The sequence below is a fragment of the Vipera ursinii genome (genome assembly GCF_947247035.1).
Source record: "Vipera ursinii genome assembly, chromosome: 7".
Lineage (NCBI taxonomy): Eukaryota > Metazoa > Chordata > Lepidosauria > Squamata > Viperidae > Vipera > Vipera ursinii.
In genome coordinates this window covers 11,688,661-11,705,282 of record NC_139521.1, presented here as the reverse complement: position 1 = coordinate 11,705,282, position 16,622 = coordinate 11,688,661, and the positions used below count along the sequence as shown (strand labels likewise).

The window sequence follows — 16,622 nt, the reverse complement described above, 5'->3', positions numbered from 1 at the left end:
CTTCTTCTTATTACTTCAAGCCAATGATGTTAGCATGTATTTTTGGAACAATAAATACGATTGAAATGACACTAAATGGTCATTCTACAAATTTCTTCTACAAATTTCAGGTTATAAATAAATTATTTTAATTACATAGAATAACAAATATCAAATAAATAAACTACAAAATAAAGAGCTGCTGCTTTATCACTCATAGTTGGATTTTCTTTTCTTCTACTGAAGCTATAAGGCTTAGAATAGAATGAGTTCCTCTGACAGGTATAGATCAAACTAATTTAAAGCAACATATAAGCATGATTTTACAAATCAGCCCTGTTTGCACAGTACATTTTGCTGGATAAAGGGAAAACCAAACGTTCTTGAGTTTTTGAAACTCTGGGGAACACTTTTTAGGCTCCATTTGGAAGGGAGGCTCATATGGCCCGAACTATGTACGCTTATTTATTTGTTATTTTCATTCAAGAGCTGAAGGGAGTAAATATAGCATTGATCCATCTAGATGCTTTATAGCAAAAACTCTGTTTTTGTAAACTCACTGAAATGTTGAATTTATAACATTTATTAGAAATATTTTAATAATTTGAAACCGACAAACTACTGGCCATTTCTTTTTGTTAAAATATCACTTAATGTGATAAGGGAAATATTTTAATACTATTTGTGTTAAGTAAGCAACCTGGAATAATTTCATGCATTCGAATCAATATTAGTATATCTCTCTGACTGTGCCTTCAGTATTTATATATTATTACAAGACGGTAATAAAATATCCTTTTCATGTCTACAGCAATATATTTATATGGGTTTCACTATAATTAAATGTCTACATAATCAGGATCTCAGGTTAAACTAAATTTTGGTGCATCGGGTTTTTCAGCCATTCTGGCAACTGCAAGGATCATGAGGTCATAGCCGAGAAGCATCCTGGTATCAAGGATATGGCTAATTACACAATTCTGTCCCATGGTCGTTGAATGTGCTCTACTTTTTTTTTAAAAAAACAGCTTAATGAAAATGAGAATCCAGTTCAGATAAGCATGCAAGGAGCAGTGTGGTTCTCTTTTCCAACCCCCATCCCCACCAACTTTGCCACATGTTAGAATTGACTAAACGGTAGATGTGTAGGAAAAAATGTAACATTTAAAAATATTAGTAGCTTTTGTAGATCACGTCTTCCAGTCTGGATGTATCCCCATTATGAGCAGAAATTAACAGAATTGTTTTTTTTTAATGTTCATTCTACATAAAACAACTATTGTTGTTAATCACCTTTTATAGTTTAAGAATAAATGTATTAGAAATATTTTAAGGGGGAAAATGGAGCATAATTTTAGACACACAGAATTGTATAAAAATTGTTTAATGAACTTAAATGTCTGTACCATTGGGATAAAAGTGACTTTCAAGGACAAATGGGGTATTCATATAATCAAAAGAGGTGTCAAGTTTCTTAGGGTTTTTTTTTCCAGTATATCCAAAAAATATAAAGTACACATTTGTGAACATTTGAACATTTCAGTTTTTCTCAAGCATTATAACTTTCCAATTATTCAGACTAAGGAATCTAAGGCCTATTAGAAAACCATTCTTTGCTAAATCTATTTACTGGAAATGGAAGAGCTTTTGTGCTAAAATAGTTCATCTAGCAAATTCCTAATATGTGCACATTTATGTGGAATTGGTTTATGCTCCCCATATTGCTGGCTGATAGTAGCTATAAAATTATTCTGGCAGTAAAGGCCATTATGTTCATGAAGCATGTAGACTGTTTAAATTCCATCATATTGTATAAAGGGCATTGGGAGTTCATAACACATCTACTTTTAATACTAGCTACCTCTATGAAAAGTATGATCTACCCATGGTAGACCTGATAAAGTAATCAATGCCAGGGGACATTTTAATTCACAAAGAGGGGAAAAAAGAAGAGCTTTCCCATTACTGATGATGCTGTTTAAAGAGGGGGCATGTTAAAAAAAATGTAGGTTTGTTCCATTCTTGATGAAAATTTTCACCCAGATTACCATAGGTGTATATTACAGACCACCCTATCCAAACAGAACAAATAGATGAACTTTTTGCCAATCAGTTAACTAAGGTCGGCAGGAAGCACACTGGCCACAACCTAAACCTCTAAATAGAAAGAGTTGTTGGCTCCATTTGTTGAGAAAGATATAATTTTATTAGAGTGTACTATTAAAGTGTACTGCAATATTTCATAGCCAGAACTAAGAATTGTGCACCCCAAATTCCTAAGTTCTACTTTCAACATATAAAAAGCAAGAAAAAAAAGTCAAAGAAACAATCAGTGCACTGTTTTTGATAGGCTGAACTATTCTCTTCTTTTGTGTAAAGACAGATGCAAAGAATGAATTGAGCAGTTCTCCCTGCTATCTCTCACCGCCTTGTTAGGCCCTATCCAAAAAAATGCAATTCAGTGGTGAGAAAAGTAAGGTTTTATACTTAGGCAAGAAAAAACAAATGCACAGGTATAGATTAGGTAGCACCTGGCTCAACAGCAGTAATTGTGAGAGGGACCTAGGTATCCTAGTGGACAATCACTTAAATACGAGCCAGCAATGTGCTGCAGCTGCCAAAAAAGCCAATGCAATCCTAGGCTACATCAACAGAGGGACAGAATCAAGATCATGTGAAGTGTTAGTACCACTTTATACTGCACTAGTAAGACCATACTTGGAATACTACATCCAGTTCTGGTCACCACGATACAAAAAACATGTTGAAACTCTAGAAAGTGTGCAGAGAAGAGCAGCAAAGGTGATTTGGGGACTGGAAGCTAAAGCGTATGATGAATGCTTGCAGAACCTTGTATGTGTAGTAGTATAATGAAAAGAAGGACTAGGGTGATGTGATAGCAATCTTCCAATATTTGAGGGACTGTCACAGAGATGGGAGGTCAACCTTCTCTCCAGAGCAGCTGAGGGCAAGACCAGAAGTAACAGATGGAAGCTTATCAAAGAGAGATCCAACCTAAACTATGGAGAAATTTCCTCACAGTGAGAACAATTAACCAGTGGAACAACCTGCCTCCAGAAGTTGTGGGTGCTCCATCACTGGAAATTTTAAAGAAGAAATTGAATAGCCATTTTTTTGGAAAGGTATAAGATTTCCTACTCAAGCAGGGAATTGGACTAGAAGACCTCCAAGGTACCTTCCAACTAGTCTGTTCTGTTCTATTTTTGATATATACGGATTCTTAAATTTGGGATGTCTGAGTAATTAACACTACCCACTTTGCTTTACTTTGGACATGACAGTTGACAATTTATTTCGTATCTTATTACTTCAAGAACTGCTGACTACCGTCGTGGTATTTCTTTCTTTTCAAGTAATTTTGACAGGACTCTGCCAGTTTTCTGTGATAAGCCTTCCTTGTGGATCCATTGCTAGAATTTTGTGTGTTTAAGCATTTATTCTCTACTTTTGTTTCCTTGGGCCATTTCATTTCTAGAACGTAAGGAATGTAAGAGTGTGAATCTTTTGCACAGCAGAACAGTTGCTATAATAATTTTGTTACATTTATTAGAAATGACAGAAATCACATGGGTCATTGTGTATTTTGTTGCTCCAGCAATGCTAAAAGTCTTATGTATATTCATTATATATTGATGTGAAAGAGCAAGTCTTGAGGTGACCAGACTAAAAGCATTGAGGATAATGTATGGTTTAGGAAATTTACATCCAGGGGCTATCTAGAGTCTTCAACCTGTTGATTCAAAATGTTTGTTGCACAAGTAATCAATATGAAACATGTCCCTCAGAACCCATAAGCAAAGGAATATTTTTTTAAAGAATGATGCAAAGTAATTATGCTTTCACAGTGCAAATATCATTCCAGTAAGGTCTTTCAACTTAATAATAAGCATTAAATTATCTGAAAAATAAAATGTGATATCCAGATAGTTAGTATTTCCTTTTGTTAAATTTAACTTTTTGAGTGCCGCGTGTTCATTAAGTACTTGGATGTTGTGCTAAATACTTTATATATAATGTTTCTGGCATACTTAGTTCTGTCTCTGCCTTCATTTTAATCCTCAAGAAAGTTTAAGTGGAAATTTGAAATGAAGTTAATAATAACAACATTTGCAATTGCTGCTGATGTTGATAAAATTGTCCTGTTCGATACCAGTAAACGCATGGGTGGGTATTTTTGCATGCATGTTTGTATTCTGCTTTTATTTAGGTTCCAATGCTTTCTGGTCATAGCTTTGTCCCCTGGTCTCTATACTCAAAATAGCAAGCAGTCAAATGTAGCAGTTTTTGAACAATAATTTGTTCCTGCAAAACAGTTTATACGCCTTAATTTCAAGAGTAAACTAATTGAAGACACCTCCATTTTGTTGTCCTTGGAATCTTTTGCTATATATTTTTGTGTAGATACTAAAAAAAAAAGTTGTCATCATTATTCATGCCTGGGTTTTATCTGTGATTTTATAATGGTTGGAAAAACTACTGCAACGAAAACATTTGAAATGTCTTTCTGTACTGCATATGAATGCTGGTAGAATGCATAGGAATATCTGAACACCAGGGGTCCAGACAACAATCAGATAAGCAATTTCAGACCACACCATGCCTGTGAAAAACCTTTATTTCAGCCTTTATCAGTCTGGTGTCCTCTAGATAAGCTGGACTTCAGCATGTCAATGTACGAAGTAGCAGGATTTAAAACATCTGCAGAGAACCAGATAGGAAAAAAATATTTTGATCATCCCTGCTTACCTCAGAAAGCTAATTCACAGCTCAGTCATTAGGCTCTAACCCAGGGGTGTCAAACTCGCAACGTCACATGACTTGTTGCAACCTATTGTGACTTTTTTTCCATTGCTGGCAATGGGGTGGGCACAGTTTCGGCATGACGCATCTGGCCTGTGGGCCAGCAGTTGTAACAGCCCTGCTCTAACCCATGATTCATAGGCTAGAGATGGCTACTATACAAACAAATCACAACCATCCAGGTTTCCTGATGGACCCATTAAGTATTGGTTAATTTGAAAAGGCAAGAAAAAGCCTTCAAAAATATCAACTTTCCTAACATATTTACACTGCAATGCAATGGGCAGACAATCAGCTCTTTTGGATGACATTCCATTTTTATATCATAAAGATTTTTTGTCTCTGAGAGTTTTCCTCCAAGTCAAACAGAAAACAGAAAAGTTGAATTAAGTGCCTAGAGCAGGGGTGTCAAACTCAATTTCATTGAGGGCCGCATCAGCATTATGGTTGCCCTCAGGGGGCTGGGTGGGTGTGGCCTACTGGGTGGGCGTGGCTAGAGTGTGTATGGCCTACTGGGTGGGCGTGGCCAGCTCTACATCATTCGCATCAAGGGTGCCTATGGGGGCCTGGGCAGGAGTGGGATAGATCTGAGGGTCTATGGCAGAAGCAGGGTCTCTGGGCCAGGGCCAAGGCAGTGGGGGCCGTTCCCTCACTGTTTCCAGGATGGCTTTATGGGCCACATGAAACCACTTCACGGGCTGGATCCGGCCCCCGGGCCTTGTGTTTGACATGTCTGGCCTAGAGATTAAAGATGTATTCCAAGCTTAGGTGTGAAGTCTATTAGAAGATATTTTAGGATAAAACAGAACAACAGAGTTGTAAGGGACTTTGGAGGTCTTCTAGTCCAGGGCTTTTTCAACCCATGGTATGTGTACCACTTGTGGTACATTAACGAGTGGCAGGTGGTATGCAGCCTTGACTAGGCAAGTGTAGTGGGGGAAGGAAAGAGCCAGCGCAGGCAAGGACTTACTGTGAGAGAGTCCTCTGGAGCTGCAGAGTGGCTGGGGTGAGGCAAAGGCCCCAGGCTCACTTCTGGCTCACCCTCCCCCATGAGAAAGGAGGAGGAGGAGGGGGGCGGAGACAGGAGAGCTGATCTACAACTGCTGTGGCAGCCACCTGTGCCGGCAGCAACAAACAGGCAAGAAATGCAGTAGCAATTTCTGTTTGGCTGATGGCTGATGTCTCCTGTTAGCTTCTATTGCTCTGCTATTGTTAGCTGTAAGTTTTGCTGCAAGTGGATTTGAAGTATTTTTCTCCGGAATTGATTTTGCCTGTAGCATTCCTTTACTTATGAATGGAGCCATTTGGGGAGGCTGTGTTGTGATTCAGGGTCAGCCTGTGGGTTCGGCAGTTGGGTCGGACGATTCAGAGGAGGAGGAGGGGGGTGTTGGAGAGCTTGCTGAGAATAATATTGAGGCTCCACAGAGCCCTCAGCCAGGCCCCTCCCACCTGGTTACGACGCAGACCCAGCTGTGTGAGCCTGACAGCGTGGATGAAGATGACCCACAGCTGGCCCTGTTCAAGGACGCCCGACGCAGGAGGCAGTCAATCAGGAGTAAACAGAGGAAGGCAATGGGGCACCTCGGAAGGAGGCAGAGAGAAGCCACGCCCTGAACTGTTTAAAAGGGGAATGCGTGGGAGGGCTGGTTTGCTGAAGGCAACCGTTTGAATAGCTCCTGTTTCATGGTTCGTGTTTGCTCTCTTTGCTCTGTTTATGTTTTTATGTTAATAAATTTGGCAGGCTTAGTTCCAGCCTCTTGCCTTCTTGTAAAAGGGGTTGTCCCTGCCTTTTCTGCAGGGCCGGTAGCAGGCTGGTACAGAACAGGCTGCCTTAGCTGGCAGCCAATACTTATTACATTTTTTTCCCTTCCTTAAGTGCCAGCTGCGCTCCTTAACTTTCCTTTCTAGCCAGTAGCTAATTCTTAAAGGGGAATGTGCCTTTTTAAGCTAGTTCACTCAGCAGTTTGTCTTTTCTGTCTCTGGAGGCTTTTTCCTTGTTTGATGAATATATGGAAGAGAGAAAATAGGGGGGTGGGGTATTTCAAATTCTTCCTTCAGAAGGAAGTAGGCATGAGAAAGAGGGAGGGAGGGAGGGAAGGAAGGAAGTCCCGTCTCAGCACTTGGCCACTAGCAGCCCTGCCATTGACTTTGCTGGTCAAAAGGTTGCAAAAGGGGAATCACATGACCCTGGGACACTGTGACCATCATAAATATGAATCAGTTGCCAAGCATCCAAATATAAATCACAAGACCCTGGGCATGCTGCAATGGTCATAAGTGTGAAAAATGGTCATAAGTCATTTCAGTGCAATTGCAATCTTGAACGGGGGGGGGGGGGTTGGTGTTTTTTTTTTTGGTCATCAGGTTTTTGACACCTTGCTAGGTGGTACTCGAATATTGCCATATCCTAAAAGTGGTACAATCGGTGAAAAGCTTGAAAAGCCCTGTTCTAGTTCAGCCCCCAGCTCGAGCAAGAAATACTATAGCATTTCAGATAAATGATTGTACAAGCTCTTTTATAAAAAAAAATTTAACATAGTTGCCTTAATATTTGGTAAACAGTGTGTTGTCTGGGTTTATATTTGCAAAACAATCACTAATAATTAGTTTCTATAATCCATAATCCACATAGTAGCTTTACTTGATTTTCTCTTCTTCTCTTCTTTGCCAACCTTAAATAATACAATTCTTATTATTTTGATAAGTAACAGTTCAGTATAAAGATTTTTCCAACATTTGTACAAATAATAATCACATTCATATAATGCTTCTTTTCTATCTAGACATCTTGGTTGCCTTATCGTAGATCCTGTTTACAATTCTTATTTAAATTTGTTGTCCCCACAATGTTCAAAACATTCTGACTAGTTAAGATTTTCTCAAAGTTAATTGCATTTAAATATTTAAATCTATTTTCTTCATATAAGCCATACCAACACCTACGTTTCTCATGTCTTAAAAAATAAAAAACAAGGAGAAGAAAGATAAAAAATGGAACAAGAATAAGAAAATATTATACTACTTAAAATACATATCCCTCTTAAACTAATATACATTTATTTCCAAAAATTTTCTGTTCTTTTTAACCATAATTAAACATATGTTTAATCTTTAGATGTCCTTTATATTAACCATCCCAAACATTTTTATGTTTCTCATATCAAAAAAGAAAAAAAAAACACAAAGTAAAAAAGAAGAAAGAAAAAATAATATATTACTTGGGGGGTTCATCCCTCTTAAACTAAAATTCATATATATCCAAAATTTTTCTATTTCTTTAAGCATATTCAAACAAATGTTTAATTTTTAAATATTCCCTCTGATAGATCCCATCATCTAATTTCTTAATTCTCACTTTAGCCTTTTTCTTTTGCCAAACATCTTTCCTAATCAATATATTCCATTGAATCAAAGAGTCTTTCCATAGTCTTCTAGATATAAGAGACAAATCAAGTAAAATGTTTTTGTGGAAAGATTTTGTTCCTTCGTATTCATTGAAAATCTTTTCCTTTCTTTCTTGGTTTCTCTTATCACTTTTTGTCTCTGATTCTCGTGGTACTCTTGACAGCTCTGCGATCCATTTTGTCAGATCTTTTTTCTTGTCCTCAGATTTATTTTTTAATCTTAGTGTATAAGTTATCTTTTCCATGTCCAATATTTCTTGTGAGTTTTTTCCCACATAGGTTAAGCCATACTTCCTTGTGTTATTAAGTTCCATCTTTAAATCTCTTTCCTCTAATTTATATTCAGTTGTCTGCTTTATTTCCTCCCTCTCTGTTATTGTTTTGTGAGAGTTTTTTTGTTGTGAAGTTAACTTGGAGATGGATTCATTTATATTATCAATGTTATTTTTAATTTCCTTGTGGTTTAAGATCATTGTTGTTTGAATTAGTTGCAACATCTCGTACATCTCCTCCTGGAAAGTATTTATTTTTACCTGTTATATTCTTCCTGCAGATCTCTGATTTTCCAATCTCTTCTTAAAAACTTCCAGCATCCACAACCTCCAGAGGCAAGTCGTTCCACTGATTAATTGTTCTCAGTGTCAGGAAATTTCTCCTTACTTCTAGGTTACTTCTTTCCTTGATTAGTTTCCATCCATTGCTTGTTGTCCTGCCTTCATACATGAAGGATAACATATATGAAATCTTTTCAGCCTGATTAGGCACCTGTTCCATAAATTCCAAGCTATAAATTACTGCAATTTTAACCTTTTAAGAATGTTATGCTTTTCTGAATTTTGAGTATTAGAATAAAGACTGAACTTTTAAGATAGATTTATTTGGGACTTAGTAATTTATTTAATTTATTGTAGAGTGCTTTTAAGTTCTATAATTCCAACAGGAACTAAGTCACCGTCATATGACCAGACTTGAATGACCAGCAGTGTTCTTGCAACTCTTGCAAAAAGTAGGTCAGGAGAATCAATCAATCAACCTGAATCAATCTGATATATTAGATTTCCTCCTGTCCCTGTGGTCTTCCCTAAAATAGGGACCGCTACGGTGGGAAGGTAACAGCGTTCCGTGCGCCTTTGGCGTCTAGTCATGCCGGCCACATGACCACGGTGACATCCTCTGACAAACACTGGCTCTTCGGCTTTGAAACGGAGATGAGCACCGGCCCCTAGAGTCGGAAACGACTAGCACGCATGTGCGGGGAACCTTTACCTTTATAATACCTGCATATTTCCAAAATCATTTGAAATCTTCACTAAGCTTCCGGGTATTTGCTATAATGCCAGTTTGATTTTATAGATTTCAGTCTTCCAACACTAGTAATTTGTTTTTCAGTAGGCTCCATTTTGAGCAACTAGCCGGTGTTTTTGTCTCTTCTTCCCAAGCATCCATTGCTGGGTTTTTGTTTTTGTTTTTTTACTTTTTCCAAAAGTAAATTCGTCTGCATTATTTCTTATTCCTGAGCCTGTCCCCTATTATATATAAAGAATACACATATATACAGTATGTACGTGCATATACATATATTCAGGCAGCTTCTCTACATCTCTAGGCCCGTTATTTCTTTCTAAACAGGATCAACTTGTACACCTCACCAAAGTTGATTGTTAAATTTGTCTGGCAGGTTAAAAGCCAGCTGAGAGCAGAGCTCAGCCACAATATCTCGAGTCTTGATCAGTTGTTTAGCATCTAATGGCCCAGCATGACAGCAAAATGGATCAGCACTATGGATGAGGCCTGAGGCACTAGAATATGTTGCCTGTTAAAAATTTACCACCACATTACTGCCTGAAGCTCATACCCTAGATACAACAGGCAGTATGGCTTACTCTGTCCCTGTATTTCATATGTTCAGGGTTAGATCATGATGATAAAGCACGTGCAGTTATTTTTTTTTTACTGCATTGGCAGGTGTCAGCCAGCAGCCTTGTTTCAGCTTGTGGACTCTCAAAAGAAGAGATTAGCAAATAAATCTCCCACCTGGCATTATGTGACCAAATTGCACAACACTTTGCTGATAAAAATAATTAGATTTGTCTTATCCTTGAATGTGCATGGACAGATATGGTAGATAGGGCAACATATTGCAGAATTAATAGAGATTCTGTCACTGCAGGTGGGATCCATGTCCCACTTAGCTTCTTGGGTGGGGATTAGAGGCAAGATCCAAGATGTGATTAATGCCTCATTGAGGTGCTTTTTGACTCCTTGAACAAGGCCCTTATTAATAGGTCTTTTTCTCAATCAGAACATTTTTAATTGCTATGTTACTTATATGCAAGGGTGTAGGTCTATACATATGTTGTATATAGTATGCTTAAATGTGTGTTATGTATGTGTACACTTTGAGAGCAAGCAAGTAAATTTCATTTTTAATGTGTGCCATTGTGCCCACCATAAAAAATGACAATAAAAGGTATTGACTGTCTGTCTGTCTGTCTGTCTCTCTCTCTCTCTCTCTCTCTGAGCAGGACTATAATGGCAGTTTTGTGCCTCTGTGCTTCATGAGTTTAATTTTCTTTATTCAGTAAATGTTAATGTATTTACTAGTAAGTACTACTTACTTAAACATTTGAATAACGCAAATAATAATTAGCAGTTTATGTTCAGAGAACTGGTGTAATTTTGATACACTATTCACTATGACATTTACATATTCAGCTTTATATTTGGGAATTCAAAATGGAATGCATACTCCTCTTCCAAATTTTTGCCATAGCAATAACCTGCTGAGCCTTTTGTACTGAGGGGGGATTGGCTAATTTAAGCATACCCCATAAGCTTTTGAGGGTGAAAGTAGACCTGAACTTTGGTCTATGATCACAATCTGGTATCCAATCTCTTCTTTTGAGGAGTTCATTGAGATTTCCAAAGTCCTTTGTCTGTCAGGATGCAGACCTGGGTTGCTCTGAAAACCACCTGGAACACACAATTGGCATATAGTGAAAAAACCTGGTTGCTGACAGGTGACAACTGCTGGGAGCATATTATGCCTATAAAGATTGCTGATATAATTCACAAATTCTAGTTTTGACCTACAATTCCCTATGTAATTTCACTTCAAGCAACCTTGGGGAACATCTTCACAATGAACACATCCAGTGGATACATCAGAGGAAATTTCTGTGAGATAAGGAGCTGAGGCAAAAAGATGGTGCTTTTCTGTTGTAGCATCAACTTTGTAGAAAAGTCTCATTTGTAGTTATTAGGTTTTTCCCCTCCCATCAATGTCCTTTTAGAATGCAGAAAAGAGAGATTATTTCAAAGAACCTTTGGAATTTGATCTTTGTTTTGCTGATATGTTATTTGTGACAGGTTGTGTAGTATTAATTTAGAATGACTGGTTAAGGCGTGACTATTACTGAGGTGGTTTCAGCTCTAACCATGGCCATTTTAATGTATATGCTTTATTATACATATTGTTGCATGTGTTGTAAGTGCTAGGTGTTGGTGTTATAAATCAGAAAATTTGCTATGTTTTATTAATAAACTGCACATGGTAGAACATTATTATTATCATCATTGCCTCAGAATATGATAACGATAATTGCCACTGTCATTGGACCAAATTACTGTATCCTATGGGAAGGCTACTTAACAGGATATTACCACGGCATAAATGTGTATATGATTATAAGGCATTCTATTCTTTTCTGTCTCTTTGACCTTTGGTGAGCCATGACAATAATAAATAATAATAATAATAATAATAATAATAATAATAAGAAGAAGAAGAAGAAGAAGAAGAAGAAGAAGAAGAAGAAGAAGAAGAAGAAGAAGAAGAAGAAGTAGTTGGAAGGGACCTTGGAGGTCATCTAGTCCAACCCCCTGCTAAGGCAAGAAACCCTATACCATTTCAGACAAATGGCTGGCCAGTCTCTTCTTAAAAACTTCCAGTGTTGGAGCATTCGCCACTTCTGGAGGCAGGTTGTTCCACTGGTTGATTGTTCTAACTGTCAGGAAGTTTCTCCTTAGTTCTAGGTTGCTTCTCTCCTTGACTAGTTTCCATCCATTGCTTCTTGTCCTGCTTTCAGGTGCTTTGGAGAATAGAGCACCATCAATTTATTATAGGAGAAAAATGACAGTCCAGTCCTGTTCTTTGGCTCTTAGATAAAGACTTCAGTCGAGATCAACTGTGTCTCTATCTACCTACAAGCCCTGTCCCATAATAGAGTGCTGTTAGTAGGGATTTTCACCGTTCCATTGTTTGGAGCGCCTGGATTAAAAACAACCTTTAAAAATACGTGTTTTCTTTAATATAGTTTTATTAAAATTTTATATTAGAAAACTATGGAACATAAAAGAAAAGGTTGAAAAAAAGTTATGAAAGAACCAAAGAAAAAATGACATACTGTAAAAGAAAGAAATACATCTAAACATGCAATTTCCAATGTTCATTGCAGCAGTTACAAACATAGCAATTACCATTTCCAGCCTCCCGAGTTACATTTCATTGTTCCTTTCTTTCCACAAAGAAAGGGATTTCCTTTGAACAATAAATCCCAAAATCACCCATTCATTTTTATCCATTTTTCAGCAAAAAGTCCAGAAAGGGTTTTCAGTATTTTACAAAGTAATTGTTGCTCCATCCTTAAAAAAAAAAATTTGTATGTCTTCTTGTAAGAATTGTTCTTGTCAAATATCTTTTGTGAAAGGGATTATCTATGTCGATTTATCTGTAGATATATATTCAATACTTGTAAACCACAGAGCTGTCTGTGAGTGGGGAATGCTGATGCAAAGACTTCTCTGTTTTTGGTTATCCATCTTTTAAAAATGAATTCCTGTCACCAATTTAGGCAAATATATTCAAGCATAGCTAGAAGACTAATTCATTATTCTGTCACTTTGTAAGTCTAATGGAACAAGAGCAGCTGTTGCTAAGTCTCTGAATACCTAAGATGGAACTCTTTTGAGTAATAGGATGGCAAAATCAGGGACTCTACACAGTGTACACAATGCCAAATTAATTGGAAAATAGATGGTCTGAAAGTTAAACATACTCTCGTGGCCTGTAAACATTTGTTCTGCATCTAAAATAACTTTGTTATGTTTAATTGAATGCATTTTTGCTTCCAGCCCATGAATGAATCTTTAAACATCAATTATTTCATTTTCTTTTAAAAAAAATCCTTGCAGGGCTATATGACATTACTTCTATTCTTTGTGCACATTAAGCAAAATGTGATGTGACTTTAATGCCACAATTAGGCTCAGGACAAAAATATGTCAGGAAGATGTTGAACAACTTGAAAATGTGCTGGTAGAATAGCTTCAAGTCAACTTAACCTTGTTTCTCCACAGTCTCCTATAACTGACTTATTTCATTTAATTAGTGGTGGGTCTTATTTTTAAAAAGGGAATTATTACTACCAATTTTTCACAATTCTGAATGCAGTATAAAAGAAATTAATATCAGTGTCTTTATTAATTTTCAAAGTTCAGTTGTAAAATCCAGGCAAGAACGTTATACATTTTTCATACTTCCTGTAATGTTGCTTTAGAATCCAAAGACCTAATGGCCTCGTATGAATAAGCTTTCTCATTGTTTTAGAGCCATATTAAGATGCTCTGTCTCCAAGATATCTGAATGACTTTGTTGACAGGTGCGATACAGAATCTCCTTTGCCATAGCACCTCATATTAGAATTCCTCAAAGTGGAGGTTAAATTAGGTCTATACTTGATGTTTATGGTGATTTACTGGATGTACAGTATATGGCTATCCATCTCACATAAAAGTAATTTTGGGCATTAATATGATAAAAACATCATTACAAAAACAAAAAACTGACAACCCATCAAAAGAATAATGGCCATCAAATATAAGCCAATCAGACAACACTTTCATGCAACCACTGATCTGACCTGTGCCTGAAAGTTAAGCCTAGTCTTAATAATTTTGCAGAAAACAAGGCTAGCCCTAACTAGATCTTCCAAAAGAAAGTGCTGCTACAGAGAAGGCATGCTTTCTGGGTCCCTCCAAGTGATACTTCTTAATCAACAGGACTTTGAACATTGCCCTTTTGCAGGTTCTCCTGGGGTAGGTAGATAAAACTGGGGGGAAAATGGTCCTTCAAATAAAGCTCCATGCTATAAAGGACTTTATGGGTACTGTAGCAATGAGCATCTTGAATTGTCTGCAGAAGTCTACTGGGAGCTAGTACAACTCATGACCCAAAAATCTACTATGAGAGTACTGATGTACACCCATAATTGTTCACACTGCTGCATTCTGGACGAATTGAAGCTTTGTGTTTGTCAAGAATAGACCCATATAGAATATGGGCAAAAGCCCAAGTTGACCATCTACCTCCTGATCCGGGAATAAGTGCATGCTCTTTAGAAGGCCAATTTTTTCACTATTTAGATTGATTACCACTGGTACTTCCATGCTGTTTCAGTCAAGTGTACCTAAATAAGTAACAGTATAGTAAGGTAAAGGACAATCTAGCAAATCATAGGCTTTAATTCCATTCTAGTTCTATAAAATTATAGTAAATAATAGCGCCCTATATCTCCTAGGTTTCAAATTTTTGGATCCTTGTCACCAAATGTTTGCTTGAATAACTAACTTTTTAACAACTTACTGAATATTAAGAGGATGCAGTTCATATCTGTAAAAGTAGCAGGTTCCACCGGCAGAAAATGCAGTCTCTGTTATGTATTGGGCTCATTTGTAACACCACGTGGTAAGCTGGAGCAGCTAACGGTTCTCCAGCAACCCAAACTCCAGGTCTCCAGTGCTGCTATTGGCTGCCCCTAGGTGGCAATGGGTTGCTTTAAACCTATTGGCTGCCACCTAGGGGCCAGGCTATAAATTGCTGCAAGCTGCAGCCCAATTCTCAGTTCATATCCTGCAAGCAGTAAACCATGAGCTTTGTTTTTTTATTGAAAAGTTTTACAGTACTTTTTTGAATACAAAACCCCTCCCCTCCCCCTCCCCTCTCCCCAAACCTCCCCAACTCTCCCCTCCCCTCCCCTCCCCCATGAGCTTTGTTGAACTCACTTGCCTCGTCTCCTTTCCTGCGCGAAGAACTCACTACACAACAGTCTCTTGCCACAATTCACAGGGATAGGCATTCTTAACACACTTTGGGTGGGAATATTGTATTTCAAACAAGGATCTCACGTAAATCCACATGTTAAGCCATGTAGGATTTTATACATTTTTATCAGCATCTTGAATTGCACCCAATGACAAATTGGTAACTAATAACAGTTTAGTGACATATTGGCTATATGAACCATCATGTTCTTCACCATCTGCAGTTTCCAGGTGATATTTAGGGTACAATCCCAGATAATGCAAAACACATAAGTTGAATAATGAGATGACAAGTTATGAATAACCATAATCAAGTCTCCTATCCTAAATGGTCATAACCAGAGCACCAGCCTAAATTGGGCAAAAATCACACAATTCCAGCCGATTTAATTGTGCTGATTTAATTCAGAAAACGCCCTCCAAATTATGAACCTGAGGAGGCAGCTTTTTATTTTTAGCTTTATATTTTAAAATTATGACTCCGCTGTCAAAAGACGCTGAGCTGGTCAGCTGCAAAGCTGACAGGCTAAGTTTGAGGCTCCTGTTACTTGCCCCAGCTCCTACCCACGTGTTCTGTACCAGCCTGCTACCGGCCCTGCAAAAAAGGCAGGGACAACCCCTTTTACAAGAAGGCAAGAGGCTGGAACTAAGCCTGCCAAATTTATTAACATAAAAACATAAACAGAGCAAACAGAGCAACGAGAGCAAACACGAACCATGAAATAGGAGCTATTCAAATGGTTGCCTTCAGCAAACCAGCCCTCCCACGCATTCCCCTTTTAAACAGTTCAGGGCGTGGCTTCTCTCTGCCTCCTTCCGAGGTGCCCCATTGCCTTCCTCTGTTTACTCCTGATTGACTGCCTCCTGCGTTGGGTGTCCTTGAACAGGGCCAGCTGTGGGTCATCTTCATCCACGCTGTCAGGCTCACACAGCTGGGTCTGCGTCGTGACCAGGTGAGAGGGGCCTGGCTGAGGGCTCTCATCAAGCTGTCCAACCCCCTCAGCAAGCTCTTCAACACCCCCCTCCTCCTCCTCCTCCGAGTCGTCCGACCCAACTGCCAAACCCACAGGCTGACCCTGAATCACAACACCACCCAGCAGTTCAAAAGCATGCAAAAGTGAGTAGATGAATAGGTACCACTTCAGTAGGAAGGTAACAGCATTCAGTGAACCTCAGCGTATAGTCAGGCTGGCCACATGAACACGACAAAAGTGTCTTCGGACAGCACTGGCTCTCTTGGCAAAGAAACAGAGATGAGCGCCACCCCCTAGAGTCAGATACAATTGGGCAAGAGAAACCTTTACGTTACTTTTTACA

General features: G+C 38.2%; 1 protein-coding gene across 1 annotated transcript in view; it reads left to right on the top strand.

Moving 5' to 3' along the window:
- LOC310643152 (bifunctional heparan sulfate N-deacetylase/N-sulfotransferase 3) overlaps positions 1 to 16,622 on the top strand; it is an 83,574-nt gene that overhangs the window by 48,434 nt on the left and 18,518 nt on the right. The gene's annotated exons all lie outside the window — the stretch shown is intronic.